Below are 26,620 nucleotides of genomic sequence, written 5' to 3' on the forward strand. Positions count from 1 at the left end.
ATCTTACCCTGCTGTATCACCGTATGTGGTGAGGGTGTGTGCGATCTGATGTGTACTTGTGTGTGAGACATGAGATTTGTGTGTGTGTGTGTGTGTGTATGAGTGTGTGTGTGGCATCTGATGTATGTGTCGGCCAGAAACAGGGGAGGACCACAGAGAGCAAACATGCTGGGAGCACCCACCAAAGATTTCAGAAAGACCTGGGAGCAACACAGATGTCTGGGGCCTGGTAAGTATGAGTCTCCTGGGAAGGGATGGGGGGTCTGGTTTTTTTTCAGGGCAAAAAAAGTATAAGACAGGTGTCTTATTTTTGGAAAAAACACGTTATTCGTGTGAATAACAAAGAGTGCCAAATATATTCGCTCATCCCTCATAATTATATGTGTTCCATTGAATACTATTACATTTTTAAAATGTTTCTGTACCCATAGAGCATTACAATTTATATTTCAAAGAAATATATCTATTTGTTTCTCTAGTGGAGCAGTTTGATCGAGCTGAATTTTATGTGTGTTGATAGATACAAAGAACCAGATGGAATGGTACTGCAGTATGGGATTTCAAATAATTGATGTGGAAGCTGTTTGACTCATTTAGCATTATCATTCACTGATAGGATATCTGGCTCCAAATAATGTTCACGCAAGTGAGAGAATATTGCAGAAAATATTGTCTTGAAAAATCTTTTCTTCTATTAGAATTGCTGGTAATAGGTAAAATAATCAACACTTAAAGCCTCCTAAGTTGTAAATCATCTTGACTTTGATTAATCATTTACAAATAAATATTCTGGTGAAAGACCTTTTCGGTTTTCAGTTGACCTTTACATTTCTTGCATTGTTCCAAATCTCATGAAAGCCTGATAGAATCAAGCCAGATCTGATTGGCTGGATCCAAAGGTAGTAGACAATTCTTCATTAGCTGTGTCTAAACAAGACTTAGCTATATAATCCTTTCATAAGCTCCTGTGAAAAAGGGTTATACACAAAATACCAATGATGATCTCAAAACATAATTTAAAGAAATAGTAAATCATTTTATATATATATATATATATATATATATATAACATATCACCAAATTTGTAAGTAAATATATTTCCAAAGGTGCTATTACATGAAATGCTGATGAGCTGTCGGTAACAAACCATCCAATCCACACAGGCAAAGAGATATGGACCATAGACATTCATAAATTAAGTTATGTGTAATAAATAGAAGCAACACAAGGACAACGTGTTGAATGTATGAAGAAGGAAAGCTGCAAAACGCCATGGAAAGTCATGACCCCAGCTAAAATCTATCAGTAACTAGAAGACAAAACTGCCACTTAGTGAAAAATAAAATCAGCTGGTTCAGTTGATATAAAAAGGTTATTTATTACCAGGGTGCCACAAAAGAAACATTTATTCATGTGTAAAACAACTGAGCGTTCTTAAGAGCATACACTGTGTGCAGAATTATTAGGCAAATGAGTATTTTGATCACATGATACTTTTTAAACATGTTGTCCTACTTAGTAAATCAGGTGATGTGCATCTCTGTAATGAGGAGGGATGTGGTGTAATGGCATCAACACCCTATATAAGGTGTGCTTAATTATTAGGCAACTTCCTTTCCTTTGGCAAAATGGGTCAGAAGAGATTTGACGGGCTCTGAAAAGTCCAAAATTGTGAGATGTGTTGCAGAGGGATGCAGCAGTCTTGAAATTGTCAAACTTTTGAAGCATGATCACCGAACAATCAAGCGTTTCATGGCAAAAAGCCAACAGGCTCGCAAGAAGCGTGTTGAGCAAAAAAGGCGCAAAATAACTGCCCATGAATTGAGAAAAATCAAGCGTGAAGCTGCCAAGATGCCATTTTTCCACCAGTTTGGCCATATTTCAGAGCTGCAATGTTACTGGAGTATCAAAAATCACAACGTGTGCCATACACAGAGACATGGCCAAGGTAATGAAGGCTGAAAAACGACCACCTTTGAACAAGAAACATAAGATAAAATGTCAAGACTGGGCCAAGAAAATCTTAAGACTGATTTTTCAAAGGTATTATGGACTGATGAAATGAGAGTGACTCTTGATGGGCCAGATGGATGGGCCAGAGGCTGGATCAACAAAGGACAGAGAGCTCTACTCTGACTCAGATGCCAGCAAGGTGGAGGTGGGGTACTGATATGGGCTGGTATCATCAATGGTGAACTTGTGGGACCTTTTCAGATTGATGATGGAGTGAATCTCAACTCCCAGACCTACTGCCAGTTTCTGGAAGACAACTTCTTCAAGCAGTGGTACAAGAAGAAGTCGGTATCGTTCAAGAAAATGATGATTTTCATGCAGGACAATGCTCCATCAGATGCTCTAACTACTCTCCAGCGTGGCTGGCCAGTAAAGGTCTAAAAGATGAAAAAATAATGACATGGCTCCCTTGTTCACTTGATCTGAACCCCATAGAGAAACTGTGGTCCCTCATAAACATGACATCTACAGGGAGGGAAAACAGTACACCTCTCGGAACAGTGTCTGGGAGTCTGTGGTGGCTGCTGCACACAATGTTGATCATAAACATATCAATCAACTGACAGAATCTATGGATAATAGGCTGTTGAGTGTCATCATAAAGAAAAGTGGCTATAGTGGTAACAAATGTTTTGGGGTTTTGTTTTTGCATGTCAGAAATGTTTATTTCTAAATTGTGTGCAGTTATATTGGTTTACCTGGTTAAAATAAACAAGTGAGATGGGAATATATTTGATTTTAATTAAGTTGCCTAATAATTCTGCACAGTAATATTTACCTGCAAAAACAGATATCCTCCTAAGATAGCCAAATCTAAAAAAAACCCACTCCAGCTTCCAAAAATATTAAGCTTTGCTATTTATGAGTCTTTTGGGGTGATTGAGAACATAGTTGTCGATCAATAATAAAAAAATCCTCTAAAATACAACTTGCCTAGTAATTCTGCACTCGATGTATTGTTGCAAAAAAACATACTGATGTCATTGGTTACAGAAGTATTTCTAAACTACTGAAGGTTCCAGTGACAACTGTTGGGGCCATGATCCAGAAGTGGAAAGAACATCATGTCACAAAAAATTGGCCATGACTCCGAGATCCCCACAATATTTCTGACAAAGGGGTGAAAAGAATTATCAGAAGAGTTGTCCAAGAGCAAAGAACCACCTGTGGAGAGCTACACAAAAACATGGAAGCAGCAGGTACAACTGTTTTAAAGAAAACAATAAGTAATGCTCTCAACCTTCATTGCTTGTATCCAAGCTCACCATGCAACACTCCATTGCTGAACAAAGAGCAGGTTTAATAGTATTAAAGGTTTTTCCAACAACTTTTAGAAATGCCTGTGAAATACTAAGACAATATTCTCTGGTCAGATGAGACCAAAAATGAACTCTTTGGATGCCATTCTTTTAACTCAGCTACTGAATGAGCTAAAGCCAAAACCCACGCAGGGAGGAAGCACACTTTCCTCAATGTCCATGGGGGTTTAATAAGCAGGCATTGACATAGGAGATGGGAGGGTATAAGCAGAACAGCATACTGTAACTTGGCCCAGGGGAAACTTGCACCTGATGGAGATTGAAACATAATAGGTACCCAGGGTAAGCAGGCTGTTGAACATGTTGAACATGTGCGGTCTTCTCTGGACATAATGAAAGGCAGAGAAGGCTAAGGGATTAAGAAAAGCTGGTGCCAGAGAAAATCTGTTCAGGCCCACCAGCAGTCAACAGCCTACCCGGGCAAATTTTGCACTGAGGGAGGATGAGGTGAGAGCCTGACAGGATGGTGTCCATGGCGCCTGGACTGTGACCATGGTTGGTGTTCCTACCACAAAAAAGGCCATACTTAACTGTTCTGAAGAGACATGACCTTGTGGCTAGGTTCTGGGAAGTCCAGTCTTCTTCTTCCATGCAATTATGACAGATTATTGAGGGCAGCAGTCAAAAGGTAAAAGTAGTAACCAGATAGCTGACTGCTGAGTCAATGCACACTGGTGTGCAACACTGACAAGGGAGAAAACAAGATTGCCAATACAGGCTGGTCTCTACATTGCTCCATGGGGTGAAACAGAGCAGCATGTTTGACCCCTGTTACCCATCCTAAAGGAATAAAAAAAAGAAAATGTTAGTCCTTAAAGTAAGCTTTTCAAGCCAAAACAAGTCTAAGGGTTCACTCACATCAGCATAAGAAATCAGTTTGCACTTAGAATAATGTTAAACAATAAGGCAGTGTCTACCTGCAAGCTTTGCCTCAGCTGTAATCAAGATCAAAAAAATCACAGCATGCTACATATGGCCTCATAAAATGGTCAAGACTCACCAATGCAGGTCAATGGGGGCAAGCGAAAAAACGTATCTATATGACTGTGTATGCCAGTCATATGCAATGCGTTTTTAATATCATCTTTTACTTACTATGATCACCCTATGTAATTTAAGCTAGTTGTCATATTAATAAAGAAAACTTATATAAAGAGATATATAGACAGATAGATATCCTTCAAATATATAATGCTTCACCCCCGAAATATTATAAATTTGCACTCTTTAGTGTCTATCTATCTATCTATCTATCTATCTATCTATCTATTCATCTAGCAAATGGAAAGAGCATTCATATTCCATGATTCTTCAAATTCCAGGGGCTATAAAATAGTTCATAACATCAGTTGCAGAATGACATTCGTGGTTTATTGGGCTAAGTGTCCTTGTGAGTTCATTTATGTGGGCCTCACTTTCCGCGAATTGAGAGTGCGGGTTCTCGATCATTTAAGAGACATCAAAAAGGCTGCTAGGATTGAGAAACCAGAGGAACTTGATGTTTTAAAAAATATACCGAGACATTTCAAGGAAAAACATAACTGTAACTGGTGCCTCTTAAAATTCAGAGGAATTGATAGAGTGTATCCTTGCCCAAGGGGTAGTGATCATAAGAAAGCTCTAGTCCAGAAAGAGGTTAGATGGATCACCATGCTAGAGACTAAAAAACTGAATGATTTGGTTACCTTTAAACCATTTCTATGATTATTATTTATTTTTGTTCTTTCTCGTGTCCTTGTGTGCTTTTTTGATTTTGATCTTTTCATTTTTTTTGAATAATGATTATTTGGATTAATTGATATGACTCTAGCATGGGTGGTTGTCCTTAATATCTCTCTCTGTTTTATGTATTTTAATGGTCATCTAGTTATATTTTTCCTTTTTTTACACAGAATCTTTTGAAAAAATGATTCTGATTTTCTATATGAAGGAAACGCGGTCATTAAAATATGGTGGTTGCACTTTATCATGGATCCTGGGAATATTCCATCTTTAATAATCCCTTCATTAGATGAAGGATGACCTTATGTGTATTGTTTTATCTTCTATGGATTGACATTGTATTCATATTGTGTCTGTACATTATACATGTGATCTATGTAATATACCTGTATGAAATTATTGTTATATAGAGATCCGCTATTTATAGAGTGGCCTGTGAGTGGCTCTTTATGGGTTAATGCATGTATGTATATTTATTGTGCACGTCATTTCTTTAATATAATCTTTTCTATATAAATTAAAAAGTGTTACCATCTTATCATATATCAATAGTGTTACCTAGGTGTTTTTGATCTATGAACAGCGTTCATTTAAATAAGTATTTATATCTGCCATTACCTGTGCCCTTATCCAATATGGTGACTAACCTCTCTGACGTCGGTGCGCGCTTAGCGAGTTGGAGGCTGTCTCCCCCCTCTGGCAGGCGTCCAATGAGGGAGGCGATTAGCGCGCATGCGCATCGCGTCTTCCAGGACACCGGCTGGGGCAATCTGCATTGTTGATTATTGAGGATATTCCACAGGCACTTTATATTATATTGATAGAATAACCTGTTTTTGGGAATTCATATATATAAGATTTTCTGTCATCCAAAACATTATCTGTACTGTACTAACCAATTTCTTGTAATTTCAAATTACAGACCACACTGCAACAGCTTTTTCTTGTGTGTTTTTATGGGGTTTACTTATTTTAATTAACTATAATTTTTTGGTATCTCTGCAAAGTTGTGTAAAGTTTTGTTTCTTCGGCGCTCTATTGGGAGACCCAGACGATTGGGTGTATAGCACTGCCTCCGGAGGCCACACAAAGCAATTACACTAAAAAGTGTAAGGCCCCTCCCCTTCTGGCTATACACCCCCAGTGGGATCACTGGCTCACCAGTTTTCTGCTTTGTGCGAAGGAGGTCAGACATCCACGCATAGCTCCACTGTTTGTAGTCAGCAGTAGCTGCTGGCTCTATCGGATGGAAGAAAAGAGGGCCCATATAGGGCCCCCAGCATGCTCCCTTCTCACCCGCGGTTGGTGCTTGTAAGGTTGAGGTACCTATTGCTGGTACGGAGGCTGGAGCCCACATGCTTTTTTCCTTCCACATCCCCTGGAGGGCTCTGTGGAAGTGGGATCTTGCCGGCCCCCAAGCCCTGGGGCCGGGCTCCATCCACAGACCCATAGAACCTGCTGGATGTGGAGCGGGAGTGCCGTTCAGGGACAAGGCCCTGCAACTTTCAGGTACTCTGTGTCCCCGGCAGGCACGGACACTCTCAGGGCTTGCTGAGCGTTGTAGTGCGCCGGGGACAGTGGCGCTGTACGCTGGGGGTTAGGTCACTGCAGCTTTGCTGAGTGACGTTGTGTATTGGGAACTACTGCGCCGACCGCTCCTGGAGCGGCGGCGCAGCTGCGACTTGTGGTGCGCCGGGGGCTTTGCGCCGACCGCGCTTTTACGGCGGCGGCGCTTCTAACTTTAGCCCCCGGCTTCTGCGGCCTAGCGCCGCTTCGTTCCCGCCCCCACCCTGTCAATCAGGGTAGGGGAGAGACGCTGCTCAATAGGCAGCGCCGAGGGCTGGAGCTTTATTTACATGCTCCAGCCCTCTCACTAGGCACAAGGGGAAGCAGACTTCCCGCTCTTCGTCAGTGTACGCCCAGGGCCCGCCCCCCCTCTCCACAAGGACGCCGGCAGCCATTACACATGCGATCTGGCTGGGGAGAGGCAGCAGGCTCTGGGAGACCCAGACTAGAGGGATTTCTGGCGACCACACACCGCTCCTAAGCGGGCGGTAAGCTGCACAGTAGTGCTGGCCCCACTAGTGCCTCAGTGATATATAGTGTACTTTTGTCTTGGTACCATATATATATATATATAGTTGCACTGTAGGTCGCTTCTTGGCTGGACACCCTGTACTGCTCTGAGGAGGCAGCAACATGTCATCCGCAAAACGCAAGGCTGCCAAGGCACGGGCTGTGTGCACTGTTTGTACTGCATGTGGGGCTGATCTACCGGCAGGCTCCAATGATTCACATTGTGTGCAATGTTCAGTCCCAGTGGCACTTCGTCAGCCAGAGCCTATTGTGGTGGTAGCCCAGACAGAGACGCCTGTGAACCCTGCCCCGGTGACGGGGACAGACTTTGCAGTGTTTGCTGATAAAATGTCTGAGACTATGACAAAAATCCTGGAGACCTTGCAGGCCAGGCCAGTTCCTCAGACCATGGACACTGCTGTGGCTATGCTCTCTGGTCCCCCTCAGTTGGAACTAATCCGTACTTCAAGGGGGTCTCAAGCATCACAAGCTGAAGTCTCTGACTCAGATGACAGTCCCAGGCAGCCTAAGCGAGCTCGCTGGGAAAGACCCTCCACGTCATCACACTGCTCAGGGTCTCAGCGAGAAGAATCTCTCTGTGATGAGACTGAGGACGGTGATCAGGATTCTAATCCTGAGGCCCCTCTCAATCTGGATGCCCCTGAGGGTGACGCCATGGTTAATGACCTTATATCGGCAATTAATAGACTGTTGGATATTTCTCCCCCAGCTCCTTCAGCAGAGGAGGCAGCTGCACAGCAGGAGAAGTTCCATTTCCTGTATCCCAAGCGTAAATTAAGTGCTTTTTTGGACCACTCTGACTTCAGAGAATCAATCCAGAAGCACGACGCTCATCCAGACAAGCGTTTCTCTAAACGTTCTAAGGATACCCGTTATCCTTTTCCCTCTGAAGTAGCCAAACGCTGGACCCAGTGCCCAAAGGTGGATCCCCCAATTTCCAAGCTTGCGGCTAGATCCATAGTCGCAGTAGAGGATGGCGCTTCACTTAAAGATGCCAACGACAGACAGATGGACCTTTGGTTGAAATCTGTCTATGAAGCTATCGGCGCGTCGTTTGCTCCAGCATTCGCGGCCGTGTGGGCACTCCAAGCTATTTCAGCTGGTTTAGCACAGGTGGATGCTATCATACATCCAGCAGTGCCACAGGTGGCGTCCCTAACTTCGCAAATGTCTGCGTTTGCGACTTATGCTATCAATGCTGTCCTAGAATCTACGAGCCGTACCTCTATGGCGGCCGCCAATTCTGTGGTTTTGCGCAGAGCCTTATGGTTAAAGGACTGGAAAGCAGATGCTGGTTCCAAAAAATGCTTAACCAGCTTGCCATTATCTAGAGACAGACTGTTTGGTGAGCCATTGGCTGAAATCATAAAACAGTCCAAGGGTAAGGACTCTTCCTTACCACAGCCCAGAGCAAGTAAACCTCAACAGAAAAAGTGGCAGTCGAGGTTTCGGTCCTTTCGAGGCTCGGGCAAGCCCCAATTCTCCTCGTCCAAAGGGACTCAGAAAGGACAAGGGAGCTCAGATTCCTGGCGGGCTCACTCACGCCCCAGGAAAGCAAATGGAGGAACCGCTTCCAAGGCGGCTACCTCATGACTTTCGGCCTCCTCCCTCCGCATCCTCGGTCGGTGGCAGGCTCTCCCGCTTTTGCGACATTTGGCTGTCTCAGGTCAAAGACCGGTGGGTAACAGACATTTTGTCTCGCGGGTACAGAATCGAGTTCAGTTCTCGGCCTCCACTTCGGTTCTTCAGAACCTCCCCACACCCCAACCGAGCAGATGCCCTGCTGCAGGCGGTGGACTCTCTAAGAGCAGAAGGAGTCGTGATCCCTGTCCCCCCTCTGGAACGGGGGCGAGGATTTTACTCCAATCTCTTTGTGGTTCCAAAAAAGGACGGCTCCTTCCGTCCTGTTCTGGACCTAAAACTGCTCAACAAGCATGTGAACGCCAGGCGGTTCCGGATGGAATCCCTCCGCTCAGTCATTGCCTCAATGTCCCAAGGAGATTTCCTAGCATCAATAGACATCAAAGATGCCTATCTCCACGTGACGATTGCTACGGAACACCAACGCTTTCTGCGCTTCGTGATAGGAGACGAACATCTTCAGTTCGTGGCTCTGCCATTTGGTCTGGCGACAGCCCCCCGGGTGTTCACCAAGATCATGGCAGCAGTGGTAGCAGTCTTGCACTCTCACGGACACTCTGTGATCCCTTACTTGGACGATCTACTGGTCAAGGCACCCTCTCAGGAGGCATGCCAACTCAGCCTGAATTTTGCACTGGAGACTCTCCAGGCGTTCGGGTGGATCATCAACTTCCCAAAGTCAAATCTGTCACCGACCCAATCACTAACGTATCTTGGCATGGAGTTTCATACTCTCTCAGCGATAGTGAAGCTTCCGCTGAGCAAGCAGTGGTCACTACAGACAGGGGTGCAGGCTCTCCTTCAAAGTCAGTCGCACTCCTTAAGACGCCTCATGCACTTCCTCGGGAAGATGGTGGCGGCAATAGAGGCGGTTCCGTTTGCGCAGTTTCATCTGCGTCCACTTCAATGGGACATTCTCCGCCAATGGGACGGGAAGTCGACATCCCTGGACAGGAAAGTCTTCATTTCCCAGACGGCCAAGGACTCTCTGCAGTGGTGGCTCCTGTCCACCTCATTATCACAGGGAAGATCCTTCCTACCACCGTCCTGGGCGGTGGTCACGACAGACGCGAGTCTGTCAGGGTGGGGAGCAGTGTTTCTCCACCACAGGGCTCAGGGTACGTGGACTCAGCAGGAGTCCACCCTTCAGATCAATGTTCTGGAAATCAGAGCAGTGTTTCTTGCCCTACTAGCCTTCCAGCAGTGGCTGGAAGGGAAGCAGATCCGAATTCAATCGGACAACTCCACAGCGGTGGCATACATTAATCACCAAGGAGGGACTCGCAGTCGGCAAGCCTTCCAGGAAGTCCGGCGCATTATGATGTGGGTGGAAGCCACGGCCTCCACCATATCCGCAGTTCACATCCCCGGCGTAGAAAACTGGGAAGCAGACTTCCTCAGTCGCCAGGGCATGGACGCAGGGGAATGGTCCCTTCACCCGGACGTGTTTCAGGAAATCTGTCGCCGATGGGGAAGGCCGGACGTCGACCTAATGGCGTCCCGGCACAACAACAAGGTCCCAACATTCATGGCACGGTCTCGCGATCACAGAGCTCTAGCAGCAGACGCCCTAGTGCAAGATTGGTCGCAGTTCCGGCTCCCTTATGTGTTTCCACCTCTGGCACTCTTGCCCAGAGTGCTACGCAAGATCAGATCCGACTGCAGCCGCGTCATACTCGTCGCTCCACAACCGTGGGCACTACCAGACCGACCAGACTTACTGTCCCAAGGGCCGTTTTTCCATCGGAATTCTGCGGCCCTCAACCTGACTGCGTGGCCATTGAGTCCTGGATCCTAGCGTCTTCAGGCTTATCCCAAGGGGTCGTTGCCACCATGAGACAGGCTAGGAAGCCCACGTCTGCTAAGATCTACCACAGAACGTGGAGGATATTCTTATCCTGGTGCTCTGCTCAGAGAGTGTCTCCCTGGCCATTTGCATTACCTACCCTTCTTTCTTTCCTCCAATCTGGGTTAGAAAAAGGTTTGTCGCTCGGCTCCCTTAAAGGGCAAGTCTCGGCGCTATCCGTCTTTTTTCAGAAGCGTCTAGCACGACTTTCTAAGGTGCGCACGTTCCTACAGGGGGTTTGCCATATAGTTCCCCCGTACAAGCGGCCGTTAGATCCATGGGATCTGAACAGGGTACTAGTTGCCCTCCAGAAGCCGCCCTTCGAGCCTCTGAAGGAGGTTTCACTTTCTAGACTTTCACAGAAAGTGGCTTTTCTGGTAGCGATCACATCTCTTCGGAGAGTGTCTGAGCTAGCAGCGTTGTCTTCCAAGGCTCCCTTCCTGGTCTTCCACCAGGACAAGGTAGTGCTGCGCCCCATTCAGGAGTTTCTCCCGAAGGTGGTATCCTCTTTTCATCTTAATCAGGATATCTTTTTGCCTTCGTTTTGTCCTCATGCAGTTCATCGGTATGAGAAGGATTTACATTTGTTAGATCTGGTGAGAGCACTCAGAATCTACATTTCCCGCACAGCGCCCCTGCGCCGTTCGGATGCACTCTTTGTCCTTGTCGCTGGTAAGCGCAAAGGGTCGCAGGCTTCTAAGGCCACCCTGGCTCGATGGATCAAAGAACCAATTCTTGAAGCCTACCGTTCTGCGGGGCTTCAGGTTCCATCAGGGCTGAAGGCCCATTCTACCAGAGCCGTGGGTGCGTCCTGGGCATTGCGACACCAGGCTACGGCTCAACAGGTGTGCCAGGCAGCTACCTGGTCGAGTCTGCACACTTTCACCAAACATTATCAGGTGCATACCTATGCTTCGGCGGACGCCAGCCTAGGTAGAAGAGTCCTGCAGGCGGCAGTTGCCTCCCCGTAGGGGAGGGCTGTCTTGCAGCTCTAACATGAGGTATTTCTTTACCCACCCAGGGACAGCTTTTGGACGTCCCAATCGTCTGGGTCTCCCAATAGAGCGCCGAAGAAGAAGGGAATTTTGTTACTTACCGTAAATTCCTTTTCTTCTAGCTCTTATTGGGAGACCCAGCACCCGCCCTGTTGTCCTTCGGGATTTTTGGTTTGTTTGCGGGTACACATGTTGTTCATGTTGAACGGTTTTCAGTTCTCCGATGTTACTCGGAGTGAATTTGTTTAAACCAGTTATTGGCTTTCCTCCTTCTTGCTTTTGCACTAAAACTGGTGAGCCAGTGATCCCACTGGGGGTGTATAGCCAGAAGGGGAGGGGCCTTACACTTTTTAGTGTAATTGCTTTGTGTGGCCTCCGGAGGCAGTGCTATACACCCAATCGTCTGGGTCTCCCAATAAGAGCTAGAAGAAAAGGAATTTACGGTAAGTAACAAAATTCCCTTCTTTTTGAGTTTACCTTTTTATTGGTACCATTCTTGAGCTCATAATGGTTTTTGATTGCTTTTTGATATGCAGAAAGAACAAAAATCAACAATTTAAAATTTTTTTTAGAATTTTTTATGCCTTACACTGTGTGATAAAAGTGATGACTTTTTTTCCTTTCGGTCAGAACGGTTACAGGGATAACACATTTATATCTTTTTTTACGTTCTGCACTTTTATACATTAAAAACTTTTTAGAAAAAATATTATTTTTGCATCGCTGTAATCTGAAAGCTATCATTTTTTTCCCACTGACAAAGTTAAATTGATCAGCTTCTGTATGGAGGTAAGTTCAAGACTGGACCAGGAAAATGCAGGGGATGTTGCCTATATGGATATTTCAAAGACATTTGATACAGTGCCACAAAAAAGGTTGATACATAAAATGAGATTGTCACACTATACAAAGGCTAGTGAGACGCAGTGCAGCGTAATCCCCACTTGGTAGTAGCAGAGTAGTGAAGAAAAGACAAAGAAACACTGTAATGGAAAGGTAGCTAAAGTATAGCAGAGTAACTTCAGCAATGTTAACATTGCGAACCACCAGGGGGCAAAAGAGTAGTCAAAAAGTCAGGGTCTAGCCAGGAAAGTCGAGTCACTGCAAAGGGAGGATCAATATCAAAGTCAGAAAGCAGAACCGAGTCAGAAGCCCTGGGATCAGGTATGCAGAGGGAAACACAAACAACAGACAAGAGAGGGAAATCAGGGGCTGGGACAGGCAGACAAATGGGGGAGAGTCAAAGTCAGGACACAGTATCAGGGAGGCAGAACAGATCAGGAACACTCACCAGAGCCAGTATACACAATGCAAGGCAGAAATATCACTAGCACTGAGCCATAGGTAGAGAGGCAATATATAGCATCCTGGTATCCAGAACGAGGCAAGGAAAGTTAACCCATGACATGACCAAGCCAGAGATGGGTGTAACCAGCAGCAGGGAAAAGCTAGCCTGGATCATGACAGAGATAAATGGGAATAGGGGAAAATATGTGTAACTGGGTTAAGGAGTAGCTCAATGATAGGAAACTAAGGGTGGTTATTAATGGAACACACTTGGGACTAGGTCACAGTTAACAGTTGGGTACTACAAGGATCGGTATTGTGCCCTCTTCCTTTTAGCATATTTATTAATGACCTTGTAGAAGGCATTGAGAGTAGAATTTCAATATTTTCAGATGATATTAAACTATGCAAGGCAATTAATACAGAGGAGAATAATTTAATATTGCTCAATTTAATGTTACAGATGGATTTGTGTAGGCTGGAGGCTTGAGCTAAGTAATCCCATTTGAAGTTTAATGTGGACAAATGTAATGTCATGCATTTGTGCTGAGGAAGTAAAATGCATAACTATGTACTAAATTGTAAAACTCTGAGTAAAAAAGTAAAAGATCGGTGTATGAGTGGACAACAAACTTAACTTTATTTACCAGTGTCGGGCAGCTGCTGCCAAGATTAATAAAATAATGGGATGCATTATAAAAGGCATAAATGCTCATGATAATAACATAGTTTTAGTTTTACCCCTGTATAAGTCACTAGTGTGACCCCACTTAGAATACTGTGTACAATTTTGTTCTCTAGTATATAAGAAGGACATAGCTGAACTAGAGGGAGTGCAGAGAAAATCAACCAAGGTTATTAAAGGAATGGGAGGAATACAATACCAAGATAGGTTATTAAACTTGGGGTTACTCTGTTTGTAAAAATGAAGGCTTAGGGACAATCTTATTACAATGTACAAATATATGAAGGGATAGTACAGAGCTCTCTCTAATGATCTTTTACACCTAGGCCTGAAAAAAGGACAAGGGGGCATCCACTACGACTAGAGGAAAAGAGGTTTAATCATAATCAGAGATGCTGATTCTTTACTGTGCAGTGAGACTATTGAACTCTCCGCAACACAATGTTTTAATGGTTGAGTCACTACTAAAGTTTAAGAGAGGCCTGTATGCCTTTCTTGAAAAATATAATATTACTAGTTATGTTTAGAGATAAGCGAGGTTCGAGAATTTCATGTTCTAGTGATTTTGGGGGGTGCTCAAGATCGAACTCGAACTCGAGCTGTTTGCTAAAAGCTCAACAGTTCGAGTTAGGTTTGAGAACGGTTCGATCACCATAAACGAGGCTTTTCACAGTAAGGCTATGTTCACATGTTGCTATCTGCATGCGTCCTGCATCCCCAGCACAATCCCTCTCCCTTTCCTACTCACCGATCACGGGCATCTCGCTCCACAACTGTCACAAATCTGCGGTGTCTTTTCCTCTTTAGAAAATGACTGCCGCTTCATTAGTCAATTAGTTATTCCGTGCTTTCCCCGCCCACCGGCGACTATGATTGCTTGCAGTGAGACACGTCCCCAAGCTGAGTGACAGCTGTCTCACTGCAACCAATCACAGCCGCCGGCGGGCAGGTCTATATGGTGCAGTAAAATAAATAAATAATAATAAAAAAAAAATAAAATTGGTTTCCCTCATATTTGATACCAGCCAGGATAAAGCCACATGGCTGGAGGCTGGTATTGTCAGGATGGAAAGTGCCACGGTATGGGGATCCCTCCAGCCTAACAATATCACCCAGTAGCCGCCCGGAATAGCCTCATCCATTGGATGCATCTGTCCTGGGGGACTCTACTTAGCTCATCCCGAATTGCCCTGGTGCAGTGGCAATCGGGGAAATAATGAGTTTAGTCATGCCAGGCGTCTCCCTGAGATACCGTCCATGATTAAACTTTAAAGTGAAGTAAAGAAACACACACACCGAAAAATCCTTTATTTGGAATAAAAGACAAAAATCACCCTCTTTCACCCCTTTATTAACCCACAAATGCCCCTCCAGGTCTGACGTAATCCACACGACACTGTCAGCTCTGCTACAGAACACGCATGCTCTATCAGCTCCACATAGCAATGAAGTGAATCATGTGGTCAGCCGAGACTTCAGCAATGCAGAAGTCAAGATTACCAAATCTGCCTATCTTTACTGTTAGAAGCAGTAGACTAGTGGATAGTGCGCTCGCATGAGGTCGCAAGTTCTAGTCCTGGTAAAACTTTTTTTTATAAATTATAATTATTATCTATTTATTATCTACTTTCTCTCTTTCTCTCCTTTATCTCTCTCCTTTCTCTCTGACCTTTCTTTCTCTCCTTTCTCTCTCTCCATTCTTTCTCTTCTTTCTCTTCTTTCTCTTCTTTCTCCTCTTTCTCCTCTTTCTCGCTCTCTTCTTTCTCTCTCTCTTCCTTCTCTCTTTCTCTTCTTTCTCCTCCTTCTCTCTCTCTTCTTTCTCTCTTTCTCTCTCTCTTCCTTCTCTCTTTCTATCTGTTCTTTCTCTCTTTCTCTCTCTTCTTTCTCTCTTTCTCTCTCTCTTCTTTCTCTCTTTCTCTCTCTCTTCTTTCTTTCTCTCTATTCTTTCTCTCTCTTCTTTCTCTCTTTCTCACTTTCTTCTTTCTCTCTTTCTCTCTCTTCTTTCTCTCTTTCTCTCTCTCTTCTTTCTCTCTCTCTCTCAGACCTAGCGATGATCAGCTGATGCGGCCACCTGACGGGATCAGCTGACACTATAAGTCGAGCAGTGAGGCTGGCTTTTTACCGCCCGGTTGGATAAACTATCAGATGATGCCGTTGGACAGGAGTCTGCACTGAAGTGTGTAGTTTTTTTTTTTGCACTGATGCATCAGCTGATTGTATAAAAGACGTTTATACAATCAGCTGCAGTGTCATGTGATTCAGGCCCTTGAACCTGACACATCATCTGATCGCTTTGCCTTCCAGTAAACCGATCAGATGGTATTGGATCTGGATTGGATGGCGTGGGACCCTTGACCCAGGATTACTGCAGAGCGGGGTTCTTTATTTCAATGAAGATGGAGTCAGTAATTGTGTTGTGTTTTATTTATAATAAAAATATTTTTCTGTGTGTTGTGGTTTTTTTTATCGGTACTAGAAATTCATGGTGGCCATGTCTAATATTGGCGTGACACCATGAATTTCAGGCTTAGGGCCAGTTGATATTATACAGCTAGCCCCAACCCCATTATTACCCAGTGAGCCACCCGTCACCAGGGCAGCTGGAAGAGTTGGATATAGCGCCAGAAGATGGCGCTTCTATGAAAGTGCCCTTTTCTGGGGCAGCTGTAGACTGCAATTCACAGCAGAGGTGCCCAGAAAGCTCAGGCCAACCTGTGCTGTGAATTCCAATCCCCAGCTGCCTAGTTGTACCTGGCTGGACACAAAAATATGGTGAAGCCCACGTCATTTGTTTTTTAATTATTTCATGTAATAAGTGAAATAATTAAAAAAACGGGCTTCCCTATATTTTTGGTTCCCAGCCAGGTACAAATAGGCAGCTGGGGGATGGGGGCAGCCCGTAGGTGCCTGCTGTACCTGGCTAGCATACAAAAATATGGCAAAGCCCAGGTCATTTGTTTTTTAATTATTTCATGAAATTCATGAAATAATTAGTAAAAAAGGGCTTCCCTATATTTTTGGTTCCCAGCTGGGTACAAATAGGCAGCTGGGGGTTGGGGGCAGCCCGTAGCTGCCTGCTGTACCTGGCTAGCATACAAGAACATGGTGAAGCCCATGTAATTTTTTGGGGGGGCAAAAGACTCCTGCATACAGTCCTGGATGGAGTATGCTGAGCCTTGTAGTTCTGCAGCTGCTGTCTGTATGGAGTAGAGCAGACAGCAGCTGCAGAACGACAAGGCTCAGCATGTTCCATTCACTAGTGTATGCAGGAGAGCAGACAGCAGCTGCAGAACTACAAGGCTCAGCATACTCCATCCAGGACTATGCAGGAGTTTTTTGCCCACCAAAAAATGACGTGGGCTTCGCCATATTTTTGTTTTTGTATGCTAGCCAGGTACAGCAGGCAGGTACGTCTGCCCCCAACCCCCAGCTGCCTATTTGTACCCATCTGGGAACAAAAAAAATAGGGAAGCCCTTTTTTTAATTATTTCATGAATTTCATGAAATAAAAAAAAAAAATCGACATGAGCTTCACCCCATTTTTGTGTCCATCCAGGTACAACTAGGCAGCTGGGTATTGGAATCCACAGCACAGGTTATCCCGAGCTTTCTGGGCCCCTCTGCTACGAATTGCAATTCGCAGCCGCCCCAGAAAATGGCGCTTTCATAGAAGCGCCATCATCTGGCGCTGTATCCAACTCTTCCAACAGCCCTGGAGCCGGGTGGCTTGCTGGGTAATTATGAGTTAATACTAGCTGTGTTTTACTAGCTAGTATTAAGTCAGATATTCTTAATGTCAGGCAAGTTTGACCCAGCCATTAAGAATCTCCAATATAGGGTTAAAAAAAGACACCACACAGAGAAAAAATACTTTAATAGAAATAAACATGCAGACACACTTAGAGACTCCATGTTTATTACTCCCTCTTATCCCTCTACGATCCTGCTCTTCTGTCTTCTTTCTCCTTCAACCCATGCAGCGCTCTACATCAGCAGCGCTGCATGGGAGAAAGACGCTGCTGTTCCCTGTGCAGGCTTTTCACTCTGTGAGTGACCAGAAGCTGCTGCCTGTAAGCGGTGACATCCCCACTGACAGGCGCATTGCTATAGCATCGGTGATCTCCGTTATTGACCGGCTGTGGCAGCTGGTGAATAACGGAACGGGGAAGCAGAATGGGGAGTCGACTGTGTGCCAGAGCATGTCGCCGCTACACGGAGATACATAAACGATCACTGCGTACTGGAGAGATGTACTGACAGGTCCTAGCATGACGTCAAATCCATGTGACCAGTCTGTAGACAATGATATAATAAACGCGTGACTGGTAACATGGCTATACTGACGTCACGATAGGTCCTATGCTGGTGCTAGTTACCGGGAGGATGCAGCGATTATCGGAAGGAAAAGCGGCGGGAGACAGAGTGCAGGACGCATCGCGGGGACAGGCAAGTGTTATGGCAATGTTTATTAACTGTATGTGTATATTTATAATGTGTTTTTATATGTTTGTGATTGCCTCCCATTGGTTTCAATGGGGTTCGAGAGGTTCGTTGAACGGCTCGCCGAACCGAACTCGAACGCGGCCTCCGTTCAATGAACCGAACCAAACTCGGGCTTCTAGAGGCTCACTCATCTCTAGTTATGTGTACTAGATTCTGTTGCATGGGGGTTTTGCTTTCCTTTACTTACCGTCAATCTTAAACACTATGAAACTATGAAAGCTATGTGGCAGCTTGTTTTTTTGCAAAACAAGATGACCTCCAGAGGTACCAGTTTTATTTAAATTTGTTATTTTAACTGTGTTTTATTCCACTTTTATTTTGGAGGTTTGTTGAAAAAGCATTATTTCTGGAAACATTTTTTTTATGGTGTCCACTGAAGGTTTTAAATAATGGACTTGTTTTATAGATTAGTGCATTCCAGGTGTGGAGATACCAAATATGTGAAACTTTGATTCTTCTGATCACTGGTCTCAAGTATTGCAATAGACATTTATTGCAATACATGAGACCATTGTCATTGTAATCCAGCCTAAACGGTCACTATACCTGGCACACCAGAATGTCACTGTTTGACCTCCAGGTGCCATGACAGCCATCACCTCCCAGTAATTTTGTCATGAGGGGGAGCGATGGGGGTGAGAGAGGGAGCATATTCGCCCCCACAACTTTCTAAATACCACAATCACTAAAGATCAGGGCATCTAGAGGATTAATTGGCCAGGGGCAGCATGCTCGCCATCCCAGACTCTTTCAGCACTTCTTTGCATAATCATGCTGTGATCAGTCAGTCAGATTGACAGACCGTCTTATAGCCCAAATGTGGCATACAACAAAGATACCCACCCTCATACAACTTATGCTGAAAATTGATCAACTATATTATGCAGAAGAACTTTCAGCCCTTACACAGCAGAATATGCCCTCTTTCACATGAGTTTGGAATGCCTGGCAAGCTTAAAGGTCTAAACCCTATTTCCTAGCAATCACTATAGAGAGGAGGGCGAGTGACAAAGCCCAGCGAAAGGAGACAGAATAGAGGCCCATGGGACACTTTTCTCCTCATAAGGGGTGAATGAGCCAATGAAAGCGCATTTAATATGCTTGGTAATGGATGAATGGAAACTGAGGCAACTCTTCTTTCCTATCTTCTCCTACTATTTTTCTAACTCCTTTATCTACTAACCTCTTCTCATGGCTGAATCTTCCGAGCTAAAATATTGTTCTCTCTGATTTTAGCCATTATTTCTTATCCTACAATTCTTTTTATATTAACTTTGAAAAATAGATACATAATAATTAAGAGAAAAGGTTAATGGTCTTGTTCTGGTTTAGCCCACTATCCTATTGAAAGTTTTAACTCTATGTTTAGTCTCGAGTCCTTACCTATTGGTGGGATTCGAATATAGTGGGTTGAGCTAATAATAATATGATTAATTGCGATGGTGCTGAAATATGATCGTGTTTATTGTTGACTCTGTACTGTTATAATTGTATCAATAAATAAAACATTAAAACAAACAGATTGACTGACCAATCACAGCACTCTGATTGGGCAACATAGGTTCCTGCACCTTTTCCCATGCCGGTCAGCTACCAGTTACAGCTGTCAGCTTGGAACTGTCACTGTGTGTTTACAAATTGTGCAAGTTTAAAGCCAAGATGAACATAGCATGCCATAGTTCGGGAACTGACACCCGCTATGACCGTCATTGCTTTTAAAGGGGATCAAATGTTATCAAAACTAGGCAGGTCAAACTAAATTCTTGAGTGCTCTATCGGCACCAACATCAAAAGGGGGAGGCGTCAAAGGGCTGCTGTAGCCAATTATCAACTGCTGTTTACCTGCAGTCTTCACATTCTATCCAAAAAGAAATTATTAGGACAGTAGGAAAGAATATGATGTTCCAGCTACATAGCACCAACTGTCATGTAATGCCCATAGCCAGATGCTAGGAGAATGGCAATAAAGAGTACAAAGTACAGCGTAGAGGGTTTGGTCCAGTAGGTACAGTAAGTACAGGTATGTTTTTCTTACATTTCCCTGGTCTTATTACCGTTAACTTTTAGGCCTCATTCAGATGTCTGTGTATCATCAATGTGTTCTATCTGTCAGTTTCATAGATAGAACATATACATGTTTTTTTGGGGACCATTTCTACTTTTGATTTGATTCAAGAACTAAAATTACTCTTACAAGTGTATGGGCCTTTGAAAATCACTGACAGCACATGGATAGCACTATTTGCTATCCAAGTATTGTACATAATTACCATTGAAATGGTATTTTTTCATGCATAAAAATCTGTGATATAACACAGATGGTAAAAACTGAAACCTTAATCAAACACTGATAAAAACCGGATCCAAAAGATTGATGAAATGTGAACTGTTTCTTGTGTATGTGAAAAATAACTTATGTCTGAATGAGATGTGGTCATGGTAGAGAAACCCTTATTACAGAAAAAATGTGAAAAAAACTCCACCATAAATTCTTTAAAAATACGTTTTAAATAAAACCTTGATCATTTGTTGATCAAAAAAAATCCATTTTAGAAAGTTAAAGTCACCCAACACAATTAAATAAATACCTTCATGCGCTTTAAAATTTTCGAATATTGAAAATAATGTGTGAAGGAGCCCTGAACGTGTCTGTGTAACATGAAAATCTACCACCTGTGTTACTACAGAGAGTGAAGTGGTCACTCTGATATACAGCCTCAATTAAAACCCTGGTTACACTTTTATTATGATTCTAATATTAGTTAATTCAAATACATGTCACCAATGTTTATGTGCAGTAAATCAAAATGTATAATTATACAAAACATAAACCCAACTAAATCTCATTAATTTCTATGTAATTGCAAATATAGCGTATTAAGTGATAATGATTACTGACTTTGAGTTTATCATTATTAATCATAAATGAATGGACAAAAATTACATTTATAGCAAATTAATGTAATTAACGTCATTGGCAGTTCAATTGGATTCTAATGGTTTCAAGGAGTGAGAAAATGAAACTTATCACAGGATATGAGTGATAATTCAGCAACATTCTTTTTTACAAATATGTGTTCTACAGTTCCTCAGTTGTTTCTCCTAGTAAGAAATTAAAAGAATAGATCCACAGACTTGGAGTTTGGAAGCATGCTACCAAGAGCTAGCGGAAACTTAGTTTCCAGAAACTTAACACGGGCCAAAAACACACACATGGTAATACACTCCGTTTAATTCAGGGTTACAACCTCACATATAAAGGCCCAGTCACACTAAACAACTTACCAGCAATCCCAACAACGATACAACCTGATAGGGATCGCTGGTAAGTTGCTAGAAGGTCGCTGGTGAGATGTCACACTAAGCGATGCTCCAGCGATCCCACCAGCAACCTGACCTGGCAGGGATCGCTGGAGCGTCGCTACACGTGGAAGTATGCTGCGCTTGGTAACTAAGGTAAATATCGGGTAACCAACCCGATATTTACCTTGGTTACCAGCGCACACTGCTGGCTCCCTGCACACCTAGCCACAGTACACATTGGGTTAATTACCCAATGTGTACTCTGCTACATGTGCAGGCAGCAGGGAGCCGACCTCTGCGGATGCTGGTAACCACGGTAAACATCGGGTAACCCAGAAGCCCTTCCCTTGGTTACCCGATATTTACCTTCGTTACCAGCGTCCGCCGCTCTCACACTGCCAGTGCGGGCTCCCTGTTCCCTGCACTCCCAGCCACAGTACACATCGGGTTAATTACCCGATGTGTACTCCAGCTGCGTGTGCAGGCAGCAGGGAGCCGGCACTGACAGCTGAGAGCGGCGGACGCTGGTAACGAAGGTAAATATCGGGTAACCAAGGAAAGGGCTTCTTGGCTACCCGATGTTTACATTGGTTACCAGCGTCCGCAGAAGCCGGCTCCTGCTGCCTGCACATTTAGTTGTTGCTCTGTCGCAGTCACACACAGCGATGTGTGCTTCACAGCGGGAGAGCAACAACTAACAAATGGTACTGGACATTCAGCAACAACCAACAACCTCACAGCAGGGGCCAGGATGTTGCTGGATGTCACACACAGCAACATCGCTAGCAAGTTGTGCCTCAGCAGCGATGTTGCTAGCGATGTTGCTTAGTGTGACGGTACCTTAAGCTTGCCAACATGGCTCTCCATTCTCTTGGTAGCTGCTGAATTTTTATTTTCTGCAATGTCTTATATTGTCTGTATATGTCCCTTTAGAATTGTAAACTGCTGTGGAATATGTTTGCAGTATACACTTACAAATTATTATTATTATTATTATTAGTAGTAGTAGTAGTAGTATTGAAGTACATCACATATATAATATTTTGCTTTGGTTTGAAAAGCATAGCTATACCTCATTCAAAGTGAGCTTATCATCATCATTAAGAATATAGGATATTTGATGGAGTGTCAGACCACAGCAATCTATCTGACTTTATCAATACAAATGGATTGTAAAGAGAGCCCATTCTTCATTTTTCCAATGGGAAAATATTTGCCTTCGAACATAATCTATTAGTGTTATTAATACATATACAATACACAATACTAATTTAGAACAATTTCATACATGTGGATATAATCGTGTTAATGATAAATCAATTAATAATTTATTTTAAAGTAAATAACAAAGGTAAATGCCATTGCTATTAATTCCAGAAAAAGCACAGCATTCCAGTTTTTTCCTCTATGTTCAGCTGAAATAAGTTTAGTTATTCTTAGCTTTCAGAATGGAAAAAGGAATCTGAGATTCCACTGATTGTGTAGGTTGATATGACCCATGCAACACTATTTTTATCTTTTTTTTAGGGAGTTAAAATAAATTCTAGTGAATGTACTTGTAAAATAACTGCAGTGAATGGGGTCATATTCGCTCTTTTTATGCCAAGGCATTTGTTTTTAAATTTTCATGCAAGAAGTACACTTACAATAACTGCTACATTGTACTTTTCTCAGCATCTCATTATAAAATGCTGAAGTCGATGCAGTAACAAACTCCAAGTATGTAATAAAATAGAATACAAATGTGAATTATAGTTCTTGGTTTGTAAAGTACAGTTACTGAAAACAAAAGTAAAACCATTAGTCAAGTGTATTGGAAGCAATTTTATCTGAGCTCAAATTAGATTTGTAAATCGTGTTTTAACATATGGTTCACCAAATGTAACAAATATTACTAAGTAAATGCCTTTTAATGCAAAAAATAAAAATTTTGTATTTTTAGGGTGGAAGTTCACATAAAAGATATAGAAGAGAAAATAAAGCATAATTCAAGAACAAAATAAAGAATGTTTCATTTACTGCTAGGATGTAGTCTTTCTGGAATATTTTACACTCTAATGGCCTGACCTATGCTGTAGTAGAGGTGCTATTCAGCTATTTTATAGCAATGTATTGCTACTTTTAATGCATATATCTTACAGTTGCCAGTAGCTAGATACTAATCTATTTTTCTATCTAAAAGAGAGAAAGATCTGTGGGTGCTATAAAAAAACAGTCGCACCCAAGCCTATAATATAACAAGACAGTTGAATTATAAATAGTACATGGTAGGTCACAACCCACCTATTTACTTCTGTTGCTTATATGTAGCACCAAAAACTTCCACTATTTCATTCTATCTCTCTATGTATATATTTATGTATCTATGTATCTATCTATCTATCTATCTATCTATCTATCTATCTACAGTGTTTCCATCTACAATGAATGGCGAGGTCTGTCATTTTCATTGTAGGTACACTTTAACTGCGACAGAATAAAAAAATCTAGAAAATCCCCTTGTAGAGTATAATTTTTAAACATATAATTTGCATTTTTTTGCATGAAATCAGTATTTGATACAATAGAAAAGCAGAACTTAATATTTTGTATGGAAACCCTTGTTTGCACTTACAGAGGTCAAACGTTTCCTGTAGTTCTTGACCAATATTGCACACTCTGCAGCAGGAATTTTGGCCCACTCCTCCATACAGGTCTTCTCAAGATATTTCAGGTTTTGGGGCTTTTGCTGGACAACATTGAGTTTTAGCTCCCACCAAATATTTTCGATTCGATGCAGGTCTGGGGACTGGCTAGGCTACTCCAGGACCATGAAATGCTTCCTACAAAGCCACTCCTTAGTTGCTCTGTCTGTGTGTTTCAGGCCATTGTCATGCTGTAAGACCCAGCCATGACCTATCTTCAATGCTTTTACTGAGGGAACAAGCTTATTGGACCAAATCTCAAGATACATGACCCCATTGATCCTCCCTTCAATACGGTGTATTCATCCTGACCTATTTGCAGAAAAGCACCCCTAAAGTATGATGTTCCCACCCCCATGCTTCACGGTTTGGGATGCGGACTTCTAGTTGGGTCTTCTTGTGTGCTGCCTGTAGCAGTAGGGCTCCAAGACTGGAAGTCATGAAGCTACTTTTCACTCATCTAGCTTTTTTACTATCCTTAAATGTGTTTAGCAGTAACAGTCTGTGAAGATTATATTGGTGCCCCCTGAGTGTGGCTGACCAGCAAAACAGTTTGAGCTGTTGAATAAGATACAAGGGGCTCCCAGCCCACTAGGAAAACACCTGTCTCTCATTCACGTCAATAATTTTTTATGTTACTAGTCTAGGAAGTCAGTACCAGAGTAAAGAATCAGGGTGTATGCCACTCTGTCGCCAGAATGACCAAATGTTGATTGTATTAATAATGTCTTTTATGCAGATCTAAGTGTTCCAGAGAGCTGATTTTTCTTATGTGTCCTGGGTAGATTTTTCTTGTTTGTCCTGATAAGGAGACTGAGCTCTCCGAAACGCGTAGACCTGAATAAAAGAAGTTATTAATACAATCAATCTTTGGTCATTCTGGCGGCAGCATGACATACACCCCGATTCTCTGCTCTGATACTGATTGCAGCTCACACGAGGCTGCGACAGACGCTATTTCTGAAGCACACTTAGGGATTGTGACTGGCACATCCTAATAGGTGAATTCATCCTCCTTGATTAGTTCACTTCATTTATCTGGTAAGACCCTAAATGTGCTTATTTCCATAGTTTTGCAAAAATAGTCAAGTAAGCTAACAGCTGAGATATAAGCTATTTTGGCAGCTTTTGGATCCCCTGAAGGTGTTGTCTATGCCTTTCAATTTGCCTCCTGTTGAATTCAATGTGGTTTGGATATATTCGATGATGTGTTTGGCGAACTGTTCGGCGAACACCTGGAAAGTCGGAGAACTAACCTAAACCAAACTTTGAACGGTTTGCTCATCTCTAATCATGACAAACAACACTAACATATCACACCCTGATAAACATAAATCATCAGGTGTATCAGCAAAATAAGTCTGGTGCCAGGAGCCCCAAGAAAGTAGATTTATATAGTCCTTGCCTTCAGCTGGCGGAGAGAGATGGGCAGCTGACTGGCTTTCCTCCTTTGCAGTTGAATCTCAATGGCTTCCGAGTTTCTGGCATCCTATTAGTGGTATAAGAGTCGACAATCATTGCAGACTGATCAGAAGTTTTCTATTTCTCAAACACAAAAAAATTGTCATACATCTATGGAACACATGTGAAGGAGTTGATCCTTGACCATGAGATATTCTAGTTCCTCAAAGCTGGTTACATAAAGTCATCGGATTCATTGATGGAACATAGTCCTCAAGGTGCTCATGACTGTCTCGTCCCCACCAGAGTCTTCTCCTGCGACTTCTACTTCGATCACCAGGCGGCATCGTATTCCCTCTGTGGATAGTGCTGGAGATAGGAGAGGAGTCTATTCCAGTTGCTCTGGTAGGCGAAGGCTCCATTCATTCACTGAGCTGGGTTTCCCTGGGACCTGTAGTACCACTGGCTGACTGTAGGTGGTGTGTATCTTCCAGCTAGAGTTACCACCATTCAACTACAGCCTATGAGAAGACACCACACCCTTCTATTTCCCCCTCTTTTCTGCTGGTCACTGCCAGAGATAGTTCTGAATTCCTGGTTCCCATCCCGCTCTGTGCTTTATTGTGATTCCTTTGTTTTGACTTCTGCCTCTTCTCTGACTACCCTCCTGCCTGCCATTTTTGTACCTCGCTACCCAATCCCTATTTGACCTCTGACTGGTTTTCTGATTATATCCTTGCCTGCCTGATTTTCTCCCTGTTCTGCATTTCCTGTTTGACCCTGCCTGACTACTTCTCCCATTGGACTGTAGCCTACCACAGATAGTGATCTCTGGGGCCCTGTGTAATTAAATCCTTGTATAGGGGTTAAAGAGTTTCAGGGTTCTTGGGGTCCTGCTTTGTGAGCAGATTTTCTCTAGTTTGTCCGTTACAGCCAGTCTGAGTCTGTGATTCCAGGCAGGCATTACAATGACATCTTCCTAACTGTCAGTTAAATCATGCTGTAGATTCTGAAACTTTTCCCAACACACTTCTGGTTGAACTTCCTTACTGAGACCTCTTTTATTGCATCATAGTCCTCATCTAGCTCTAGTGGAAGGTCAGCAAAAGCTTCAAAGGCTTTGC

This window comes from Anomaloglossus baeobatrachus, chromosome 2 (genome assembly GCF_048569485.1).
Source record: "Anomaloglossus baeobatrachus isolate aAnoBae1 chromosome 2, aAnoBae1.hap1, whole genome shotgun sequence".
Lineage (NCBI taxonomy): Eukaryota > Metazoa > Chordata > Amphibia > Anura > Aromobatidae > Anomaloglossus > Anomaloglossus baeobatrachus.